General features: G+C 43.0%; 1 long non-coding RNA gene across 1 annotated transcript in view; it reads right to left on the reverse strand.

Annotated features, from left to right (window-relative positions):
• Window positions 1-18,151, reverse strand: part of LOC146812543 (uncharacterized) — a 62,225-nt gene extending 44,074 nt beyond the window's left edge. Inside the window, exon 1 of the long non-coding RNA XR_014966871.1 lies at window positions 17,865-18,151. This is a non-coding gene — a long non-coding RNA (uncharacterized LOC146812543). The remainder of the gene's footprint in view (window positions 1-17,864) is intronic.
• Between the last annotated feature and the right edge of the window lie 230 nt (window positions 18,152-18,381).

Here is an 18,381-nt window from a genome sequence, read left to right on the forward strand (position 1 = left end):
GGAGTTTTGAAACAAGAAATATTGGCTAGATATGTGACATGGCGATAAAGCCCTTGGAAAAGATTTATTGTATATACTTCTGCCGTTCTTTTTCATACTACTGATTTAAGGTATAAATATTTTCATGAGGAATCTTAGACCGGGGAGGGGTGGGGGTCAGATCTCTTACACAGTCATAATGTCTGCCGGTTAGCAACTGATTGGCTCCCTTTAAAATGTCTTTATACTTTTGGTATTTGGATGGTAAGTCAACATTATAGAAAGGCTAAACAAGTTCTGACTTACGGCCTTATTTAGAGTTTGGTGGGGGTGGGCACACCATCAAAATGAGGCAGATATCCCATTTGCCATAATACAAAAGCCATTGGCTATAACACATTTGCAATACGGCAGACAGGACAGTTGCCTAATTTGTGACAGAGTTTCTCGCAATAACACTCTCAGGACCAATTTTTGCGATTACCTATTTTGCGAATGCATTTAGAGAATCGCAATTTGCGATTCTCTAAATGCAACGCAGGAAGTGCTTTTTAAATTGCGACCCTGCTTTAAGGAATCACAATTTACCACCAACTTCATGTGCTCGTAGGGCATGTATGTGCGCCACATGTGCACACATGCATATTTCAGGGGTGCAACAGGGTGTCCTTTTGGCTCCCTTGAAAGTGCATGCGCAATTTACGAGTACCTATTGGGTACTCGCAAATTGCGCATGCAATTTACATTAATTCCTATGGGCCTCTAGACCCATAGAAATGAATGGGAAGCCATTCTATTTATGAATGCATAGGAATCGCAATTTTGTTTTGCAAAACCTACATACATTGCATTTTGCGAGTCCATAATAGCGAATTGGTAAAATTCGCTATTAAGGACTCGCAAAATACAATGTTGATACATCTGGCCCTTAGTCCCTGTTGTGACTGCTACAGGCAACACTACTGTTAACGAAGAAAGAGAATAGTTTCTTGTACCAAATCTATTTTGGGATGTGGTCTGTGAATTCAGGTCTACCCTACAATAACAGAAAAGCTGGGAGCATCTATGATGCTGAATGTTAAGCCTTTCACAAGTCTTGTGAGGGGGGCTAATAGAATCATCACAAGGTTAAAGGTGGACAATCTACTGCTCGGATGATTTAAGCTTTCTTTTTCCACATTAATGCAGCATTATGAGTTTGGGGAAAACTTTTATCCCTTAAGGTACTCAAGGTCCTTGAATTCAGTAACCACCACAGAGTGGTGGACCCCTGTGATACTGAGAGAATCATCTAAATAAATTAGTGGTCTTTGTCATCAGCTCAACTCTTTGCTAAAGGACTCGTTCCAGACTTTTTGCTCATGGCCGACTCACTGCATTTACAGAGACGAGGGGGGATTGATGTATGAAACGGCCAGCTGGGCCACAATAAAGGCATAACTTCTCTATCTGTATACATCTCCATTCTACTTCTATCATATTTTAAAGAACAGATGCAACCTGCATGGATTGTGTTCCAGTTGGAGAAGTTGAAGGCGAAGGAGGCCTTCGTGTATAAGGTGAGTTTGCAAATTTGAGTTTTTTTTCTCTTTCCTGCTGCTGCTCACAAGATAAGTACTTGTACTTTATTTGTGCTTGATCTTTGTTTATTTGAATGTGTTACTGATTGATGTGGGTGGTTGCCGACTGGACGAGTGTACCTCCTTTTCCTCCCCCACCCTCTGCGCAACACTGAATTTGTTTATTCATCTTATTTATATTAATTTCTGATTTCTATGTTCTGCTTGTAGCTTAGTTCTACTTATAGCTTAGTTTCACACTGTCCCTCATCTTGGGCGCTTCCCCTCCTCTGCTGGGACTCACGATCATTGTTTCCCTATTCCGAGCTTTCGGGGATTACTTTTGAATTTCCCTCGCACTCGAGCTCTCTCCCTATCGACGGAGACCTTCACTCTCCACCTCGTGGTGTTTCTCCCCCTCAGGGAGCCAAGCGGAGGCATTCTTACCTCCGTCCGCCCCCTTTTCGTGGCTTTCCTCGGCTCACTCAGGCCGGGGAAGGATCTTCTCACACGGGACCGGCGTCTTTCAAACGCCGATCCCATGTTGAGCGACGCGCTACGATTTTCGTCTCTATGGAAACCCTGCGGCCTCACCCGAAGCTCGGGGAGGCCGTGCAGGGTTATCACGGAGACAAGAGACGAGAAAAATCTCCGTTTGAAGTCACGGAGACTCGTTTTTAAACTACCGTTTTTTGTGGGGTTTTTCCCACAAATAAAACAAAAGAAAGGAAATTAAACAAGCCTCACTTACCAGCTCCCCTCACTGATTAACTCCTGGACTGCACTATTAATAAAAAATAAAAAAAGAGACAAGAAAGGCAATAGAAAGAGGACTACAAGACTATCAACAGACAAAGCTTCCAAAGCCCATTGTAACTAAAGAAGGACTACTACACTGAGCCCTCAATTTTTAGATTAAAGGAAAGACCCTTAACAAAGCTCTCATATAGACTCAAAATGCAGAATTTTTTAGAAGAAAGAACCCTAGCAGGTACAAACATCCATTTTGAGAGCCCAAACAGCCATTTTATACCCATTATATTTTCAAACCGACGTGACAGTTAACTACCACCACTCATTTCCTAGACTTGTGCTCCTTCTCATTCTACCCATGTCATCAGATCCCTCATCCAGCGCAATGGAAGACAAAATAGAGGGACTAATCAACAAAGCCCTAGATAAGGTAATAGGGTCACTGGACGACACCATTAATAAAAAAAATTGAGAGCCTATCCAATAGGAGCTGGGCACCCACAACCTCTCAGGGTGACCCGAAAGGCATGGCACAAAGAGAAAGGCCAATTACTGACAACCCTCCCAAGGGTAGCAAGGGTAACAAGAAAGCTAAACGCTTAAACCCTGCAATTCTGAGCTCACGCGCTGGCGGTGACAATGACAGTGCCTCTGGCACAATAGATGGGAAGAGTAAACGCCCGAAGTTACCCATCCCCATTGATAGTGACGAAGAGGTGGATGAGATCGACCTTTCCTACTCCTCAGACTTTGACTCTGAGGAGGAAGGCGAAATTGTGGATACACCAGGAGAGGCATCTAAGGCCTCAGGTCTACCATGGGAATCCTTGACCCCTTTGGAGAATACATGTTCGACCCACTTCTTACTAAGCACCCCCTCTCCCCCGAATGGGTCCCCTCCCAACACATAGGGGAATACCTTTCATTTTGGCTCCGTAAGGAGATCCCCAAAGAAGTAAGATCACAACTTAGATCTGAATGCCCTCGCCCCTCCCTCCCTGACAAGGTAGCTATGACCCCCGACCTAGATAGTAAGGTGGTGGCATTCATTGCCAAGACAGGAAGAGACCCGAGAAAAGGTCTTGACAAGGGACTTAAATCTTGTCAAGATAGACTGCTAGACATTACGGGTCCCCTGACTAAGATATGCGAACTGGCAGAAACAGCCTACGTCAATAACAGTCCCATAAACCCTAAAGAGCTGCGCCAATGGGCGCAAAGAGCAATCTGCCTGTTAGGCAACGCAAACACCGCGCTCTCTAATGAGAGACGGAAAAGTGTGCTCCTAAAGATTGACCCAAAGCTTGTCGAGCTGGCTAACAAAGAAGGGGGACCGTCCTCCCAAGGGCTTCTCTTTGAAGAATTTATCAAAGAAATGGCCAAATACGTTGGAGTATTCAACTCTATCCAAAAATCTCAAAAGGACATTAAAAAAGTCTTTAATAGCAGAGTTTTTACCAGGGCCGGGAGAATGCGGGGTCGACTCCCCGACCGAGGAAACTTTTCATCAAGACCCTTCATGGGACGGGGAGGAAGATTTCCCCATTCTAGCTTGGCGGCCTAGTCCTCATTTTATCCCCAGAGACAGATTCCGCTCAAGAGGCTTCAGGGGTGAAAGAAAACAAAGAGGATTTTCAGCGGGTAAGTCTAACCAAAGACCATTTAGATACCCCTATAAAGGTGGGAGGGAGACTAGCCCTATTTTGTGGGAACTGGAATATGGTGACTCAAGACCCATGGGTGTTAGATACTGTCAAGGGCTACAAAATAGAATTCATAGATTCACCCATTCAGGAAAGAATCCCCAGGGAAATTCGTTTTTCAAAAAAAGACTCCGCTCTAGTCTCTCAAGAGGTAAAGGACCTTTTCACAAAAGGTGCGATTCGAGAAGGGAAAGAGATCGGCTTCATCAGCAATGTCTTTCTAGTGGCAAAGAAGGACAAAAAGATGAGACCTGTGATAAATCTAAAAGAACTAAATCAATGGGTGGTCTATCGCCACTTCAAAATGGAGGGGATCTACCTCCTCAGTGACATCCTAAGGAAAGGAGATTGGCTCACTCGTCTAGACCTAAAGGACGCTTACCTAACCATCCCCATATGGCCCGCGCACCAAAAATTCCTCCAATTTCTATGGGAAGGAAAGCTATGGCAGTTTTCAAGCCTCCTCTTCGGTCTATCCTCAGCCCCTTGGTGCTTTACCAAGATCCTCCGTCCAGTAGCGGCCTGGCTAAGAAACAAAGGAATAAGACTAATTTTATATCTGGACGACATTTTATTAATGGCACAGTCCAAAGAAGTAGCCTCTCAACACACAGTTCTGACTATAAAACTTTTAGAACACTTGGGTTTCGTGATAAACAGCGAAAAATCTTCAACAACCCCAACCCAAGTCACACAGTTCCTTGGTTTTACGGTAGATACAGTTCAGACAAAATTAAAACTCCCCGGGGAGAAACTCAGAAAACTCAGGAAAGAGTTAAGAAAAATTCTAAGGAAACAATCCTTTCCCCTAAGATCCTTAGCCAGAGCACTGGGCCTCCTGTCCTCGACTATCCAGGCCATATATCCGGGCCCCCTATATTACCGGGCCCTTCAGAGACTCAAGGCAAAAGCCCTGAGAAGCAATCCTTCCTACTCTCAGATCGTGTACCTGGACTCAGACTCCAGGAAAGAGATACTCTGGTGGTTGAGGAATGCAGAAGCCTGGAATTGCAGAACCATCTTTGGCGAGGAACCGGACCTGATAATAGATTCCGATGCGAGCCTAGAAGGATGGGGTGCCACGTGCGGCGACTCGTCAACAGGGGGCCTTTGGACTTCTCGAGAAAGAATTTCATATCAACTGCCTAGAACTACTGGCAGGATCCTTTGCAATCCGGAGCTTTACCAAGGATATAATCAAGTGCTCAGTCATGCTCCTCATGGACAACGTTTCCGCTGTGAGATACGTGAACAAAATGGGGGGTCCTCACTCCAAGGGTCTTTCGGACCTGGCCAAGAATTTTTGGGCCTATTGTCTCAACAAAGGCATCTCAGTGGTTGCAGAACACATTCCAGGCCTGAACAATGGGGTAGCAGACTGGTTCTCCATGAATTTCAAAGATTCCAGCAATTGGAAACTGGACAGACAAGTTTTCCTGTCCATTCAATCCTTATGGGGTCCCTTTGGAATAGATCTGTTTGCAGACAGACTCAACACTCAACTTCCGAATTTCTTCAGCTGGAGACCAGACCCTCAGGCCTTAGCGGTAGATGCCTTCCTTCAGAACTGGCTTGGTCTGAACCCTTATGCCTTCCCTCCTTTTGCCATGCTCCCACATTTTCTTATTCAAGTTCGGAGAAACAAGGATCCAGTGGTAGTAGTAACCCCCCTTTGGAGATCACAAGCTTGGTTTCCAATTCTGATGGAAATGAGCATAGACTTTACAATACTCATTCCTACCTTCGGGGCGATAATCACAGGTCCTCACGGAGAACGCCACCCCCTTGTGACTCAGGGCCTCCTGTCATTGATGGCTTGGAGGATTTCAGGAGACAATAGCGCCTCCCAGGGATTTCAGAGTATGCTTTCAGACTCATATCAGAGTCCTAGGCACCTGGGACAAGGAAAGCTTATAGACTGGCTTGGCGTAAATGGGTTTGTTGGTTCGTTCGACGGAATTACGATCCCATTTCAGTCGGTCTAATTCAAGTTATTAATTTCTTGTCTGAAATCTTCGCTTCAGGCCTGGCTTATCGTACTGTTAACGTCTATAGATCGGCCATTGCAGCAGGTCACTGCCTAGTAGACGGTACTTCGGTAGGCCAGAACTTGCTAACCAAAAAGCTTATGCGTAGTATGCGTGTCTTAAATCCACCTTTACCCAAATATTCCGCCTTATGGGACGTCAGGGACGTTCTTAGACTAATTACAAGTTGGGGTGAGAATTCTTCGCTCTCTTTAAAAAGACTATCCTATAAACTCACTGTTTTATTGTGTCTTGTCTCCTTCAGGCGAACATCAGACGTCAAAGTCTTAGACATCTCTAGTAGAGCTTTTCAACCTGAGGGAGTTTGTTTCTTCCTTTAAAAAAGGACTAAAACGATGTCAACTTCGGTCTTCTACCCCTCTTTCCCACAGAACGAAAGCTTGTGTGTTGTCAAGTGTTTATTAGAATAGGAAAAAAGAACATTAGGGTTGAGAAGTTCTGTTGATCAATTAATAATATCTCACAGATCCCCTCATAGAGCGGTTTCTTCCCCCACCTTAACTAGATGGGTTAAGGATGTTATGAAAGAAGCTGGAATTGATACCTCCATTTTTGGTGCTCATTCTCTTAGAGGTGCTTCAGCTTCAAAAGCTTTTGTTTTGGGTGGTGGCCTTCAAGATATCCTTAGGGCCGCAGACTGGTCAAATGAATGGATTTTCAAAAGTTGTTATTTTAAACCTGTACCAAATGTTATCGATAATGTGTTGAATGCACTTTGAACTTGCATAATGTTGGCCTCCATGTCATGCCATCAAATTTAGATTTTTCACAGCCTGGTGGGCAGAAAATCTGGATTTTATTAAGGACACGGAGGCCAAGATTATCCCTCCACATTTGAACCCACCCTTGTAATATAATTCTGTTCTCTTTTCTTTCAGATTAAATGGTTTCAGAGACCTTTCAGATGTCTTCTCTAAGAAAGTTATTTGAAAAGAATTTTAAAGTTATCTTGTTTGCTGCACAAAGAAGGGAGATGACTACGTGCACTTGGACTTTATACTATGTTGGAATGTTTATGAAGTTCTAGATCTCTTTATTGTTGCTGCTGTGAGCTGCGCAATAAAGGAGATTTGCATAATCTTGGTGTGGACGTGTGGGAAGGGCGGACCGGAATAACAGGCAGGGAGGCCGAATATAGTGAGCAATGTCTGGGCTATTTATTCAACAGATGAACAGATGTACAGAGTCAGAATGCAGGAAGGGACGGTTGACTTGGCTGGTGACCCGGGTCGGCGAGGTGGAGTCTGGATCGAGTCTTGCTTCCCCTTTTCAGCTGTTGTCCCCTCGGTATGGTACTGGGGCTCCACGGAGGCTTGGGAAAAGGAGAGAAGCGTAAGGGCTTTTAGTCCGAGCCACACCGTCTGAATACTTCCACCGACACCCGAGAGTGAGGGTTTACGAAAGAGTGAAGTGAGGGCGGGACGGACAGGGGAGGTGGAAGAGGCAAATAAGAGAGGGGAGGGGATAGAGGTGCCAGGTGCTGGGCAGTGATCGGGATTTATACAGTGCTCGTGAGAAAGGGGATAAGTATACCGTGTCTTAGTGCGCGTGTCTCCTATGCTATTTACAGTTCTATATTTACAACTCTAGGTACAAGAGGGGCACTGAGAAGGGTGACGGGTACTCACGTGCCCCGCCGCAACTCTCGTCCGAGTTGCGGCCGCTCTCCAGCCTCCTCCTGAGGATGCCACCAGTCCTCCGTCCAGACGTCCTCGTCCTCTTCCTTGCTTCGGTCTAGCCGTGCTGCGCCGCTCTCTGTCGGGGGTTCGTCGCTCTCCGTTGCCTCCTGCCACGAGTCGGTTGCTCCGAACGACTCTCCGTCGTCCTCGGGGCTTTTTCTATCTTCCGGCTTGTTGTCTGGCCGCCCACTTCCGGGGTCAGGGCCGGGTGCTTCCGGTTCGATCGAGGTCGTCCAGTTTCTGCTTCCGGGATGGCTGGCGAGTGTTTCCGGTTCACCAAATCCAGGAGCCGGTACCTGCAGGGGACGAGAAAGAGAGGGTGTCCTGTGTGACCGGGACGTTAACCGACCGAGCGCGGGGGACAGGATCCCCGCGCCTGGACACCGCTGTAATGAGGTAGTTGTCGCCTCCGTTCCACACTTGGCCTCTGTGTCCTTAATAAAATCCAGATTTTCTGCCCACCAGGCTGTGAAAAATCTAAATTGTCTTCCTTCACACATCATGAAAATCTGCTCCTTCATCTGGCCATTAAACTTTAGTTTACATACTGTGAAAAGTAATAACACGTTTTACAATATCCTGGGTTCTTATCTAAATGGTAATAACCCATATGTGCCTCTTGTGTGGGCTGACAAAGCTCAAATACTGCATATAGTTCAGCTATGAATATATCGAGGTTACTTAAACATAGGTCTTGCTTCAATATTAATGAAGTCCACACAGCACATCATTAGTTCGTTTAGGAGAGGATAAAAGAGACATTAGTAATATCACTTGAAAATTGCTGCTGTCTAGTGAGGAGATATAGTGCCCTGGGCTCCAAGGATGCAGACAAATGTTTTAGATCCTGAGGGAACTTCTCCGGTGGGATCACACTAACGCATGTCATTCCTGGGAGCGGGAATGTGGTTCTGGATACCCTTGCTATATTAAGTGAAAACTCTGCAGCCTTAGGATTAAAGGGATTACCAGGGGGTGGATAAGGGAATGTAGCTTTCTATTTTGTAGTACATTTAATTGCTTTTATATTATGCCATGTTCTGCTCAGGCAGTATGAAATTCTATCTGAATTTCTGCAACAGCTTGTGGCAAGGAAGTCTGGGAACAGTCTCCTGAACCATCATGAGGCCTGGTAAACTTTCTGGATTCAAAGGTATGATGAATCCATCTGACTGGTAACTGCCTCCTTATCACCTGCTAGTAAGGTACAGCTATCTTCAGTCTGGCCATTAAGGGGAAATGGGGAATATGGTAAGAGAGGGAGAAACATAGGATTCTGTTTTGCCCTTGGACCAAAGTCTTGTCTGCTTGCGATATGATAGATTGTTATCCACTTCTGGAGCTATAGGGTGCAATTATAGGTTAGCACATATTCAGGATTCTTCAGAAACCATAGGGAACAACAAATACATCTAAGAATGTAGAACTGGATTACCTCTCACGAAAAGACACATAGTGAGAAATATGGAACGCAAGGGAGAAGAACACAACAAACGTTTTGCAGAGTGGAGGGAAGGGCTGGATGAAAACTCGGGGAAAGTGGAAACAAACCACCGACAGCACAAGTTACCAAGCAAAGCTTTAAGTTGTGCATGCCCCTACATACTGACCCAGAAGGTTTATGAAATGTGGCCCACTGCCATCATGTACAGGATTGGTGATTATTATTTTAGAATTTTGCGACTGCTATTTCTAATAGATTATCATTTACACCTGACAATGTAAGTATAATTTCTGATGCTAGTGGTCTTCTAGCTCTGAAGCACATTTATTAATATGCATTTTGAGTGTAAAGTTGGTAATATTTATAACAAAACTGTATGGTGCCAGATAAATTTCATTATTGGTTTTATTGCAGCTCCTCCCTCTAGTCCTATATTTATAATGCCCATTGATTAGTTACAAACATTAGATCCACTTATATCTGCGGCTCTTCAACTCAAAAGATCTTGCTGGAAATACTATTCTAAATTATTGTATTTTTATTTGTGGAATTAAATCGGTACTAACCATGGAAAGGATAACTTTCATACTTATACTTCTCATACTGTAAGGAAAACAGATATATTATGGGTGCCTTCAACTTCGTTTTTACCGTATTGTCCTCTGAATAGTATAACTCATGTATCACTCAAAATAAACATTTATATTCTACATTTAAACCATTATTTACTAGGATATATTTTATGTTTTGCTGTACTTTCTGATTCATAATCATTGCTCTTTAAAAAAATGGTATTGCATTTCATTTTTTCTCCTCTATATTTTTCTCTTTCATTCGGTAAGTGTTCATTTTTTTTCTAATGTTGTTTATCGAGCACTTATATTTGACGTATCTTAAGAGCCATTTTTAAGATCATAAAAGCTGTACTTTTTCATCTTATTGGTTATTCATAATTCAAAGTATAAGGTTTATATTACTATCAAAACATATCTATCCTGCATGATTGTCCATATTTTTATATCTTATGGTTATCACTCCATCTCTAATGTCATCTTAAGTTATTTATTTTATTATGTTTTCTTTTTATGTGTTGTACGTTATGGTTTATGTTTCCGCTTAAAGCATAAACATCGATTTAACTAAAGAAGTAAATCCCTTCACAGTAAACCTAGCCGAGATGATTTTCCTAATCACTATAACCAGAAACATTTGATTTTATTAAAGCCACAAATCCTCCTATTATCCTGTCTAAAAGCGATCCACTGAGAGAGGGCTTTCCTAGGAGTGTGGAGAGACAAAAGTTAGTTGCATTAGTAGCACAAGTTTTATTTCTTTTAAACTTTTGTAATGTTCTCAGGCCTACAAATGGATACTTTTGAGAGCAGCTTGAGCAAAGACTATAAGGAGTATAAAGATACCACAGACAATCCAAATACTTTACAAAAGAGGTAGATCATAAAATGTTAACAGAATGTTCTGACATCCATCTTGAAGTGATGATTCAAAGTAAGTTAAATCCACAGGAAGGAGCCTTGAGTGTACCAAGGCCTTCTAATACTGTTTGCACATGATCTCTTGTATGGGTTAACTGTGCAGGAAAACATACGGGATATATGCAAATGACTTTGCAAGGCTAGCAGGGTGAGTTCGTTGATAGATGTAGAAGAGGACCAAGAAGTCATTTTAACACAAAAATAATGTGTATCATCATATTGTTGCTATTATACAAAGTCCAAAAATTGTTTAGTGAATAACATTTAGGATTTATGTGGAACTAATGCAAAGTGAAAAAAAAATTAAGGCACAGTACATAGACATTAATGACACATAACTGATGCATTGTGTAAAGATAATTACATTTATAAACTAGATGGAGGTGAGAATGTAAAGGCGATAATAAATCGGTTGTGGTTTATTCCAGTTGGAGGAAGGTGCGAAATCACTGCTGTTTTGTAGGTAGGCAAATAGGAGATGGAATAAAGAGTAGGAAGAGAGCTGGTTCCAAAAATGTAGACCAAGTAGACAAAAGAGCAGAACCTTGGTGTGGCACAATGAGGTTTAGGAGTCACAAGGAGATTGAAGTTTGCCTCCAATGCTGTTATCCAGTCTAGGATTGATTTTGGCAATTCCACATACCTTCACCACCCAATGAAAAGCACACACTGCCTTAAAAAGATTTAGAATGTTCTAGCCAGATGTGTATTCAATTTGAAATATCTGGCTCAGTCTCTGATTATTTGCAACAACTGCATTGGTTACCCATATTTACGAGCAACAACATTTTAAAGCATCCTGTACATTGTACAACATTTTTCATAACATGAGCCAAGATTCCTGGTCAAGAAATTTCATAAATGTTCTCATCTGCAACTTGAGATCTTGGCACAAAGTCAACTTCGAAATCCCATCTATCAATTACTCTAAATCAGTTCCAATTTCTTTCTTTTTTAAATTTCCTGGTGTCCCCGTTTCCCAGTTTCAAGAAAGCACATAAAACCTGGCTCTATCCACGTAATCCAGTTCCTCAGTCAATGGTTGACCACCAGACAGCCAATCTTATAGCCCCAAAAGACTCTAATGGTCTGAAGATTTGAGCTTTACAAATAATAACAATAGATCCATTACATCACCCTAATCACTATATCACAGAAGTAAGTATAGGAACGTAGATGTGGAGGTAAGAACAGTAAGTATATACTTATCATGACTGTACAGATTGGTGATGTATTTGATGTCAAACTATTGTAGGTCAATTGCATTGACTTCAATATACTGTCATACAACCTTAAGTTGGGTTAGGGAAAGTATCTTTTTGGGACACAGGCACTGCGCGTTGGGAGATATATAGTTGGAGGAGAGACTGTTAAAGTGTGAATACATGGATTTATAATTTCTCTTTCTAAAGACATAGTATAGAAAGGAAATGGAGTGGGCCCGGTAATTAATCTTTAGGGACTCTGAAAGACGGAGTGACAGGGTGAGACAGTAAAGGATATGAGGAGAACCATCTGACGCCTGGATTGGTAAAGTCCAAAGTGGTAGGAAAAGGAGTATAGAGAGGTCAACAGTATCGAATACCAGCAAGAGGTCTTGGAGTATTACTACTGATGACAGTTTATTGTTGTGAGCAGATGTAATGATTTAAAAAAATTAGCTAGACAGCAGAGTGTGATTCCAGTAGGAAGAAGAGCGTGAAAGCCAGATTGAAATGGGCTATTTGAAATTAATATAATCATGGAAATGGAATATTTTAGAGAAAGGAAATCGGGAGACAGTTCTTTAATTACAGAATCACGTGGGCTAGCAGAGAGGTTATGGGCTAAATGAATAACTACTGGAGATTTAAAGCATTGAGGACAGATAGTGAAAAGGAGAGCGACGTTAAAGAGTAATGTCAGACAGGAAAGAGTCAAAGCAAAATGGTTTGAAGGATGAAATGAGGAGCAAAGCACCATAAGCTTTCAATCATGGAGCAGTAATTAAAATATATAAATTCAATAACAGCCAGGTCCCTTTAATAACTAGGATACTTAAATATGTCCATATATTCCTCATCCCTTGAAACTGGATCATTTGTTTCTCCGTACCTACAAAACTTTTTTTAAAGATGCTCTCCACACCAAATAAACAACATAAATTCATAAACAGGCTGGTGGAAAGAGCCACTGTATTCGATAGCATTTGCAACTCTTTCGAGTGAGCATATCCATGTTTGTGCCTTAGATTATGACTATCTGTATGCTAAAGAGATGGGTAGTTAATGGAGACCATGCCCAAACGACGGACCCCCAATTAAGTAAAGGCCTAATGAATATAAAGTGGAAAGGGCCGAGCTGACAATACCATTAAAGGCAGCCTATGCTACCATGCTTATTGGACCAGTAATTTGGGGAAATTGTTACTGCTTTTTAGCTAAATTGAAGGACATCTTTAGAGTAAATATTTTTTGACAAAGTTAAGTGACCATCTCAAAAGTCATCCATGGCCAACTTTGAGACAGTTAAAAAAGCGTTGCCAATATGCTGCAGCCATCGGCAATCACCAAAGAAAAGCATACAATGGAGTCCATATTGTTTCCCGTTTTCTTTGATGAAAGGTCATTTCTTGTAATTGTAGGTTAAAATAAGTTTAGGAAATCTCTCTTAAATTCTTAGCTGCCAAGTGGCTCGGTGCCATGTGTAACAATTTTGGACAGTCGTATCTTTTAGCCAATACTACTGTGCATGTTGAGATTATTGAACCCATACCTGTAATATTAAAAGGGAAAATACAGGTACCGGAATGCAGTGTACTGTTGACTGAAATTGCAATATCCGTCTGAATGACACAGTGTGGAATTTGGTAGCTACGCATATTGCTGTAAATTTTGCTTACTGAAATTCTCAATTCTAGACTGATATACTTTATGACGGCAAAAGGCGACTTTGAAAGTCTCCAAATAAAGTAAATGGGCGCGAGAGTAGAGGAAGGTCGGGGTTTTCTCCGAGTATTAACGGGAGTGGCAAGCCTTAGTTCCTCTGATAGGGTTCTGTTAAAAGTTCGTCCAGTCCGTACAGGTGTCCAGTCATGTTATGCATTCATTCTTCGCCATCAAGCGCTGCTGAAATCAGTGGCGTAGCTAGGGCTTCTGGCGCCCGGGGCTATCCCTCAGATTGCCGCCCATGGCACGTAGCGGGGGTGGGGGGATGTGCTGGGGAAAAAGGCCGCTAGCACATGAAAGAGGTCCGAGAGACACGTGGCCTCAATCATGCAAGTTACAGGCACATACATGGCACGGTCCAAGGCTACACAGTTGAATACACCGGCAGTTTAAAGGAGAACACATAGATTGCACGTGCTGCAAGAAAGTCCATAACTTCAAGGCATTCCATTTTAGGAAGGAATAATTGTACCCAAAAACAAAACCTGCTTTGCCGATTTTTTCCAAAACTTCCCTACTTGGAGCATCTGTCCCTGGGCCGGTGACAATGGCGACTGTTTCCATTATGCGTCAGAGCCTAGAGAGGCGAGCCATCTTGTACCAGGAAAGTCAGGCCTGACTGGCAGGCATTAAATTACCAAACAAGCACACATGAGGCCACAAGCCTGCTACTGAAAAGCAACAAATCAGGAAGATGTCTGGAGATTAATAAATAGGTCTTTCACCGCAATACTCGCACTACCTAAATCTACGGGTCCAGAACAGCTCTGCCCAGTATTGTGCGCATTCTTACTCGCACAAGAAACACATCATCCTATAATACGATAGGAGAGACAACTGGAGTTAAAACTGTAGATGAGAAGAGAACAAAGAAAAAGCAATTAGAGGAGTGAAGGGGTAATAAGGGGACGAGAGGGTGTCTAGAAAACAACAAATGTGAGAAAATAAAAAGGTGGAAGCAAGAGGAAAATAGGAATGTGATAGAATGCAACTTCTAGTTGCACTTGAGAGGTATAAAAATGCTTATAATATAAAATAACACAACTCATACACAGAGAACAAGGAGTGTAGGAGGCTGTGCTGAGACTAAAGGTCATGCTTGGGCGGAAATGCAATGGTCCATTCTGCTGAATTCTTGTACTTTTCACATCAAGTCAGAACGTTTACAGAAAGTTCTGGGGAGTATACGATCTGTTTCCCCTGTGTGCTAAAAGTATCCACAATGTAGAGCTGTAGACTTGTAGGGTATTTCATCACGCTTCTAGGCGCATCCTTTCCCAGAGCCTGCTGTGATGTTTGAACATATTCTCCCAGACAGGTTCGGCAGATGCATAGGCCAGACCCAGCAGATGAAATGGGGATACAGAGGGTCGCATTAAATCAAAAGGGACTGATAGAGACGTAGAATGCATGGCACTTGCAGAGACAGGGTTCATAGCATTGAGACAGACTGAGGCATAGTAATGGGACAGACAGGGGAAGCTTTGTACTGAAACAGACGGAGAAACACAGTAGGGACACTATCAGGGAGACATTATATTGAAACAAAAGATTCATAGTACTGAGAACAACAGGGAGACATTATACTGAAACTGGTCAGTCATGCTACTGAGAAAAACAGAGAGACCGTACTGAGACAGGGCAGTCATAGTACCAAGAACAACAAAGAGCCAAAATACTGAAACTTGGGAGTTATAGTACTGAGAAAAAAAAGGGAGACAGAGTACAGTGACACAGATGAGTGGGAAAAATAACACTGAGACCAACAGGGAGATATAGTAAAGAGAGACTGGGAAGCGGGGAGACATAGCACTAAAACCAACAGGAAGGTGTAATAAACAGACCAACAGGGAGACAGAACACAGAAACAGGCGAGTCATGGTACGGAGACCAACATGTTGTAAATAGTGCAGATAGGCAGGTGGGAAGTCAGAGACTTTGCACTGATACCAACAGACTGAAGCCCAATGGAGACAACAGTGTAGCTTTGCTCTATCGCGCCAAAAAACAGAGTCCAGCGGATTATTGATATATAGAAGTTCATTTCCTACAAGGCCTAGTGACTTAGAGAAATCCCACACTGCTTTTGTGCTCTGACATTCTTGGCATGCTTATTTCACACAATAGGTTACTTGTGCTGTGTACAGTTTAGAAACACTTGTCTGGAGTACTGTCTCAGTTTCACTTGTGCTTTGCAAAGTTTGGAATCACTGCCTTCTGCACTGTTTCTACTCTAGAGGTCCCATGTGTGTGCGATTCTGGAATCATTGTCTTCAGTATTGTCTTTGTTCTAAGGTCACTGAAGCTGTGTGCAGTTTGGAATCATTGTCTTCAGTATTGTCTTTGTTCTAAGGTCACTGAAGCTGTGTGCAGTTTGGAATCATTGTCTTCAGTTTTTTCTTTGTTCTAAGGTCACTGAAGCTGTGTGCAGTTTGGAATCATTGTCTTCGGTGCTGTTTCTGTTCTGGGATCACTTGTGCTGTGTGCAGTTTGTCTTCAGTACTGTCTCTTATTTTGTTTATAGTTTGGAATCATTGCTGGTCAGTCTTGGAGGCCATACTTGTTTCTATGTGCAGTATTATATCCCTTTGAGGTAGGGCTTTTGTTGTAAACCTCTCCCCACTCTGACCTATTTGCTCCAGACTGACCACCGCTCCCTCCCACCCCTTGCAGCCCAATTGGATCATTCAGGTGCAGAAATGGCCATCACTATGTCCAGAATCCTGGTCAGATTGTACTTTTCTAGATAGAGCTCATGTGCGTTGCACCACATGCGCCTATTTCAGATATATTAAATAAGGGGTGCCACATCACATGAGTGCAGATTTACATCTAGTGACCCCAGAGGGCTGTGACATCTATTATTCTTTCAGAAGACAGCGCCCTGGAGAGCACGAGGTGAAAAGGTTCCCTTCTTGCTTCTTTTGATCTCTCTCAGTTAGACAGACATCTGTGCCATCATGCAATCAACATAATCATTTGATTTGAATATGAAGAAAAAACATGCGGGGGAAATAGAGCATCACCCCTTACCTCTCCTGTAGGTTCCACAGTGGTGGCAGGGCCGAGGGCCCCTACCGAAGCGGTTCTGCAAATTTCCCTTTAACACGCACGCTCTCTCTGTCACCTAATTCAATTCTCACGGTGTTCCGAGGAAGCTATTTTCTTTGCAGATTCCAAAGGACAGGTGGACCGGCTCCAGACCATGCACAGTTCATGCCAGGAGGTTGCCCCAACCGCAGGTCCTATGCTAATCTGAGCCGTATCGGGCACTTCAATTAGTCATATAGTTGCTTGCTCCCCGGCAGTGGAAAAATCTCCCTTTTACACATCTAACTACAAAAAAATGCAGTTTAGTTAGAATAGCTCCCATTCATGCTTATGCAGAACCTTTATTTTGTATCATGCTACTTTCATTTGTTTTAAAAACTACCTTCCTTACTTCCTCATTTTACTCCTGCTGACATATTTGTCATCTTTTTTACCAGTTGTCTTTTCTTCTAGTGCCATACCAATACTGATGTCTGAAATGGGTATGATATTTTTAGATTGTAGAGTTAGTGTTCTGTCTTCCCCATTCGCGCAGTTTTCTATGCAAATAAATCGTGTTGTTGGCACAACCGCAAGGGATACCCTTTAACTAGGAAAGATATAAAAACCTCATAGAACAGCTCTGTACAGTTTATAATTTTTTTCTTTGTGAGCCCCAGTGCCAAGAGCATTCATTTTAAAAGCACTTCCTCGGAAAGCTAAGCCAGGTGTGACGAAGTAGGTGCTGGTGGACACTACAGTATTCATCAACAGTGCTAAAAGAATGTAATGTACAGACTATGACGTGGCTTACTTACAAGAGTATCATGGCCCAGGACAAAGCGGATGGGTTACTGTTTACTACAGACGGTGAGCAAAATAAAAGTGGTTAGTCAAGATAGCACACAAACGTGCTGTTATATAGTTATGCACTCCAAGTGTTCGCAAAGGAATATTGATAATAGGAGAGACTTTATGTTTAGCATCAGCAGCTGAAGGCACCTCAAAACAATGTAATTGCATTCACACTTTTAAGACTCGTATCTACCTTAATTAAGTCTTTCAGGGACTGCAAGCTCATATTTCCCACAAGAAATAGCCTGACCCATGTTAAGAGAGATGCTGCCTGCGAGATCCGACCCCATTCGGCATTGTTTGCAAGATAATGCTGAGTAATGCAGCAGAACCGAGACATAACGTTGTCAAAGAGAGTTGTCTTTAATTTCACAGTGTTGTTTAGTGCAAATACCTGCCAGATTTGGTGCCCTCGCGGCTGAACGAATATGCAGCTAACCAGCACTCCCTGAGACTCTCTCCACTGAGTCAATCACGTGGTGGTGGCGTGCGTCACAGGAGCACAGCGCGGGGGATGGCAAAAAATGACGGCCAGGGCGTCATTGGTAGCGCTTTCGCACGCTACAAGATTGACGGCCCTGGGACCCACTAACACAGTACGGCGCGCACTGGACCACCACCACTATGCTAGGTGGTGCGTGCGTCAGTGCGTGGCATGTACTGCAGGATTTGTAAACAGGTGCGCTTTCACAGCTCAATTACATAATGGCACGCAACGTGCGCACTGTGCCGCCGCCCCCAAATTAGTGCCGCCTGGGGCGGACCGCCCCCACCGCCCCCACCGCCCCCCCTAGCTACGCCGGTGGCTGAAATACGATTTTGGAGAAAAAAAGATTAGGGCAGATAATGTCGACGTTCGCCATGTCCGTTCACATGTCTAGGCATGTTATGCACTCATTCTTCGCTATCAA

Source organism: Triturus cristatus, chromosome 7 (genome assembly GCF_964204655.1).
Source record: "Triturus cristatus chromosome 7, aTriCri1.1, whole genome shotgun sequence".
In the NCBI taxonomy this organism is placed as follows: domain Eukaryota; kingdom Metazoa; phylum Chordata; class Amphibia; order Caudata; family Salamandridae; genus Triturus; species Triturus cristatus.